This window comes from Ictidomys tridecemlineatus, chromosome 4, assembly GCF_052094955.1.
Source record: "Ictidomys tridecemlineatus isolate mIctTri1 chromosome 4, mIctTri1.hap1, whole genome shotgun sequence".
Lineage (NCBI taxonomy): Eukaryota > Metazoa > Chordata > Mammalia > Rodentia > Sciuridae > Ictidomys > Ictidomys tridecemlineatus.
In genome coordinates, this window is record NC_135480.1 from 43,848,287 (window position 1) to 43,854,149 (window position 5,863).

The 5,863-nt window shown below is 40.1% G+C and overlaps 1 pseudogene; it reads left to right on the top strand.

Annotated features, from left to right (window-relative positions):
* Positions 1 to 2,924: 2,924 nt before the first annotated feature.
* LOC101967189 (mas-related G-protein coupled receptor member X2-like) lies at positions 2,925 to 3,891 on the top strand (annotated as a pseudogene).
* The last annotated feature ends 1,972 nt before the right edge of the window (positions 3,892 to 5,863 follow it).

A 5,863-nucleotide genomic window follows, 5' to 3' on the forward strand; every position in this document is an offset into this window, starting at 1 on the left:
CTGTCCTGCATCTTCATAAGCTTCTCTTGTCACCAACTTTTACTTCGGCTCCTGTAGTCATCTCCTGATTTAAAGGACAGAGAAGAGTCCTCTGATATCACTCAATCTCAGGAGGGATCTCTACATTCCAGACAAATCAGTCCTCCTCCTTGGTACAGAAAAATGGAAGAAAGGTAAGGCTATATTCTACTAACTCTTATTTCCTAACTTTAAGGATTTGGCATAAGTTTATATCCACCTTGGGGTGCTACATGCAGGAGTAATAGAGCCTGGTATTGTACATGGTTATTCTCAATGCGGTCAGCCAGGCCATTCTTCCTCTGATTCATCTCCCCACATTATCCTCTTTATTCAAGTCATACACATATGTTATCATGGGGAAATATTGTCTCTTACATCCATGTAAGAAGCAAGCTGACATATAGACATGGTGTCCCAGAGCTGAGCTGCTGTCCAACAAGGCTGCTGTCAAACTTGCTTTTTGAAGTCATTCCCTTTGTTTATTTGAGAAGTTACCAGAAGGAAAAGGTTAGCCCAAACTGAAATAATTGAGGAGTATCACTTCAGTGAACATTTTTACAATTATAGACAAGGTTTAGGGAAATTAACAAAGCATGGTAAAGCATGTTAAGTCAAGTGGTATTGAAACTCTGATAGGGACAAGGGAGGAAGCAGTTCCTGGAGAGAGAGAGAGAGCAGAGCCACAGCTAGTTGTAGCAGCAGGAGAGGATGACAAGCAGCACCTCCATTGCAACTCACAACCTCACAGGCAGAGAGCCGGAGTGAAATATGCAAACCCTCCTCATGCCCTCCATCTTCCAATGGGATCTTCCAGTGACTCTAAAAACAAATACTGTGTGAAGTACTCTTCGTGGGAATACAGAGGTTCTAGTTTTCCTCCCACATACTCTCCTGGCAAATGAGAACTATGGGAGCTTGTCTCCTGATGACAGTTCATCATAGGTGCATTCACTTTTGGGTTCCTTTCTGCTCTCCCAAGGGAGGATGTGTCCTCTTTCCACTTGGTGGCACTTGTACAGGTGAGTTCTCTGGATTTCAAAACCACAGCTGCCTTTGTTGGTGACACAGGGGAGCTCCTGGATCTGCAGGCTCTTCCTGTCTGATTTCTAAACACCTTTCTTGCCCGTGCTCTTTTTTAAATTGACTTCCTTTCCCCCTATTTCTGGAGTTTGTTTATGCTAGATTTTATTTAACTCACCATTTATGATAGTCATTTGAATTTAACTTGGGAATTACTTCTCTGCTTTCCCCCATCGATGTGTAATCAATAGTTCTGTGGTCCTGAACAGTTGAAGGTTTAGACCCTGAAGCAGCACAACATCATTGGATCCGGAGAAATCATCTATCCTCTCTGTGCTCCAATTTCATCTTCTATACAATGAAAATAATACTAATTCTTACCTCATAGGCTTTTTAGGGGATCAAAAGAGAAAATACCCATGAAGCTCTCAATTAATCACCTGGTGTTATTCACCTAGATGTGAACTGACCTACTTTCAGCAGTTACAATATGCATGAGCATTTCTATTTAAATTCCAAATCTGCACTTTTTCTACTTTCCCTTCAAAGTCTCTTTTCTTCTTGCTTTCATCCAAAAAGCATACTATAACTAAGACTTCTTGGGGGAAATAAATCAACTATGTTTTTAGTGTATGCCACTTACTGGGCCTCCATGTAATTCTCATACCTCTCTCAAATGCACTCATACCTCACCCTCCACTTCTCCTTCTTCCTTTATATTGCTGGTTCAGCTGGGAGGAAAACTAGAGCCTCTGTATTCCCACAATGAGTACTTCACACAGTATTTGTTTTTAGAGTCACTGGCAGACCCCATCAGAAGACTGGAGGGGATGAGGAGGGTTTGCATATTTCATCCTGGCTCTCTACCTGTGAGGTTGTGAGTTGCAATGGCGGTGCTGCTTGTTCAGCTCAAACTCCAATCCTACCCCCTCACTGTGCACCACAATGCTTTCAAGTGCTCAGCAAGGTCACTTAGAGTCCTCACTTTAAAGGTACAGTGGTGGTCAATTTCGGTTATTTGTACACACAGTGATTCCAAACGCACAGATCTATGCACAAAAAAGTATTATGATAAACTTTTCTTCATGTTCTTTTACTTGAGTTTTCTAATACCTATAATTGTATTTTCAGTTTAACTTTTCAATTTAACCCAATCTTCCACTCACATGATGATCCTCTTTAATGCATCCATTCAATGATACCGTAGCGATAACAGTGTCCATCACACAGACTTGCACACCAGAGAAGTAAATAGTTCTTCTCTCTGGTGGCTGACATAATTAGCCACTTCTGCCCACCAGGCCCAGCCATCCTGGTACCTGTCCCAGAAAGCGGTCACATTTCCCTCACGTCTCAAAAGCAAAGTCTTCTTTTTTTTCTACACAGATAGAACCCTTTTAGTCATAGTTGAGATCCAGGATCAACTTTATCTTTTAAAAATTCTGTACATGAGTGTGTATATCTGGCTCAGGACAGGGTAATACCTGGCTGCACAGGGAATTCCTACTATCTGAGATCCTATCCCAGAATTTCCCTTCCTTGAGAAATTTTGGGGATGTAGCAAAACCTCTGGAATAATTGATGTCCTCAGTGCATGGCCATACCCCAGGGTATTCCCCTGTCAGTAGAAGACCTGTGCCGCAGTGGACAGAGCTCAGCATTTAGAGTCAACAAAACTTTGGTGTGATTCCAGGTTCCAGTCTACAGCTTTTGATAGGTTACTTAAACTCTCCAAGCCTCTTTTTCCTTCCTATAATGCAGGATATTAGTTCTCAAAATGCAAGGTGGTCCTGAAAATCAGAAATTCTACATCAGGCACTCATCTCTTTGTTGTTGTTGTTGTTGTTGTTGTTCCCAGGGGCACCACTGGATCGTTTCTGACCATGAATACAGCAGTTCCAGCCTGGATGACCAGAGCCATAAAACTCATTGAAATTGTAACCAGTTCTCCAAATCTTCAGAATGTGACCCAGATCCTATTCTGGCTGACGATTCTCATGGCCTTCTTTGGGATGGCAGTAAATGCAATTGTGGTCTGGCTCCTGGGTTTCCACATACACAGAACCCCCTTCTCTGTCTACATCCTCAACCTGGCTATAGCAGACTTTCTTTTCCTTTGTTGCTATGTTATAGTGATTCTGCACCCTTTAATCAACATCTCCCATTTTATGCTCACCCAGATGTTTTATCATTATTGGGATCTTTGCCTCCATGCTCAGTGCTATTAGCATTGAGCGCTGCCTGTCTGTCCTGTTCCCCATCTGGCACCACTGCTGCCGCCCAAGACACACATCAGCTATAATGTGTGCCCTGCTGTGGGCCCTGACACTACTGCTGAGCTTCTTGGACGGGAGTCACTGTGGTTTCCTGCTTATGGAGATGAATGTTGCTTTGTGTCAGACATCTGAGTTCATCCTTTCTACATGGCTGCTAGTTTTATTTGTAGTTCTTTCTGGGTCCAGCTTGGCCTTGCTGGTCAGGATTCTCTGTGGCTCCAGGAGGAAGTTTGTGACCAGGCTGTATATGACCATTGGGCTCACAGTGTTGGCCTTTCTCCTTGGTGACCTACCCTTTGGCCTCCAAAATTTATTAATGTCATTGTTTCACATTGATTTAGATATATCATCTGGGTATGCCTTTGTAGTATCATATACCTTATCCTCCATTAACAGATGCACCAACCCCATTATTTACTTCTTTGTTGGCTCCTTTAGGCAGCAGTTTCAAGGACGGCAGAACCTCAAGCTGATTCTCCAGAGAGCTCTGCAGGACACACCTGAGGAGGATCAATGTGTAGATCCTCCTTCTCAGCAAGCCTTACAAATGTCTGGAAGGAGAGTGGGACACTAAAGAAGAGCCTCAATTTGATGAGACAGATTTGCTTTGAGGTCATTCTTGCACTAGATCTTAAATTACTTAAAAAATAATCCTCCTAAAAGTTAAGTGAGACAGAACCTGTTAAGCTGACTTCAGGGTTTCTGGAACTGCCTTACTCAAGGTGTCACCCCATCCCCTGTGAGCTTCACCAACTCTCAGGTCAAAGACCATTTCCCATGACACATCTCTCCTTCAGAAGGTGCTGCAAGCAGTGCAGAAGAGGCCTACACTTCTTTGGTCACAATAACAGAAAGACACTATGAATGATAAAATTTGATGAGTTACTTTTTCTATTGTCTACATTTTCTGTTTCAAAACAAACAATGAATCTAAATCTGGCCCAAAAGAACATTCTTCTTCAATTTTGGTAGACTTTAGTATATCTCCCTAGCTTAACATGGGTTTTTTGTATAAAATGTCTTTTTAAAAAATATTTTTTCATTTGTAGTTGGACACAATACCTTTGCTTTATTTATTTATTTTTATATGGTGCTGAGGATGGAACCTAGGGCCTTGCATGGCAAGGTGAACACTCTACCACTGAGCCACAGCCCTCGCCCATATAAAATGTCTTAATGAATAAACAAACCTCTTAATTTTTAAATCAAACCTGGACTATGTTCTCCATTTAGCAGAATTGAGACACCATCATTAAATGTATTGCTTTCAGCATTTCTCAACTATTTTGTGCATGAAGTTGTAGTTTATGAATAGATAATAGATAAATCAACAACCATGCACTGGCAAGTTCTAAGGTCAACTTTTACATGTCCTTCATTAGCATCCAGGTACATCCCTTCCACTTCCCTCCCTTTTGCCTTTAGAGATTCTTCAGAGCTTCCCCTCTCTGGAGGCTAATTCCTCATGGCAGAGACTTACCAGATGATTGTGTTCTTGGGGACAGGGCCATTCAAATTTACCTTTTATTCCAAAGAGATCATAGCATTTCTTTATTAAATGCACATATATATTTTTACTCCATGTTCTATTGGAATATTTTAATTTTAAATGTTATATTACTTAATAATTTTTATTATTTTTAATGTGCAATTATTAAGGGTATGTGATATAGAAAGAGGATATGTATGCAGCTGATATTCCTTGGTGAATGAAACACAATCAAGGCACAAAATTTTTATGTCTCTGAAAGTTACCTTGTACTGCTTCTAGTCATTCCTCCTGCCCCTAGAGGACGCCATTGTTCTGATTTCTGTCACCCAATATGAAGTTTGTCTGATTTAACTTTATATATTTAGAAACATAAGTTATCTACGTTTTTCATTTCCAGCTCCTTTATTTGGCATCATTTTGGGGGGATTCATTCTCTTCACTTCATTTCTTATAGCAGTGCTATACAGTTTAGTATATTTCTTGTGTGGTATCATTTCATGTTGATTGATATGTATCATCTTCAAATTTTAGCTGTTATAAACAATGCTGCTCTGAATGTTCTTTCTTAATCAAGATTTCTTTGTGAACATATAGTTTTGTTTTCTTGGATGGACAACATGGAGTGAAGGATGGACAATAGGCCAATGAGGACCTAATTACGTGAGAAATTGCTCAATTGCTTTTCAGTCAGATTGTACTAATTCACATTGTACTAATTCACAGTCCTGTTGCTGCACATGCACCCAGCAGACATGCATGTATTGTCAGTCTTTTGAATTTCAGCTATTCTAATGAGTGTGAAGTGGTATTTCATTGTGTTTTAGTTTGCATTTTCCTAATGATGTATGAAATTCAGCATCTTTTATGGACTTATTGGATACTCATACTGTTTTTGAAGCATCTACTTATTTTTATTTCCTGTTTTCCCTATTGACTTTTAGGAGTTTTTATGTATGAAAAATGTAAGTCCTTTGGTATGTATGAGTACTGTCAACATTTACCCCATTTAATAGTTTTCTAATTCATTTATATCCTTTTTAGATCCAATTTAAGT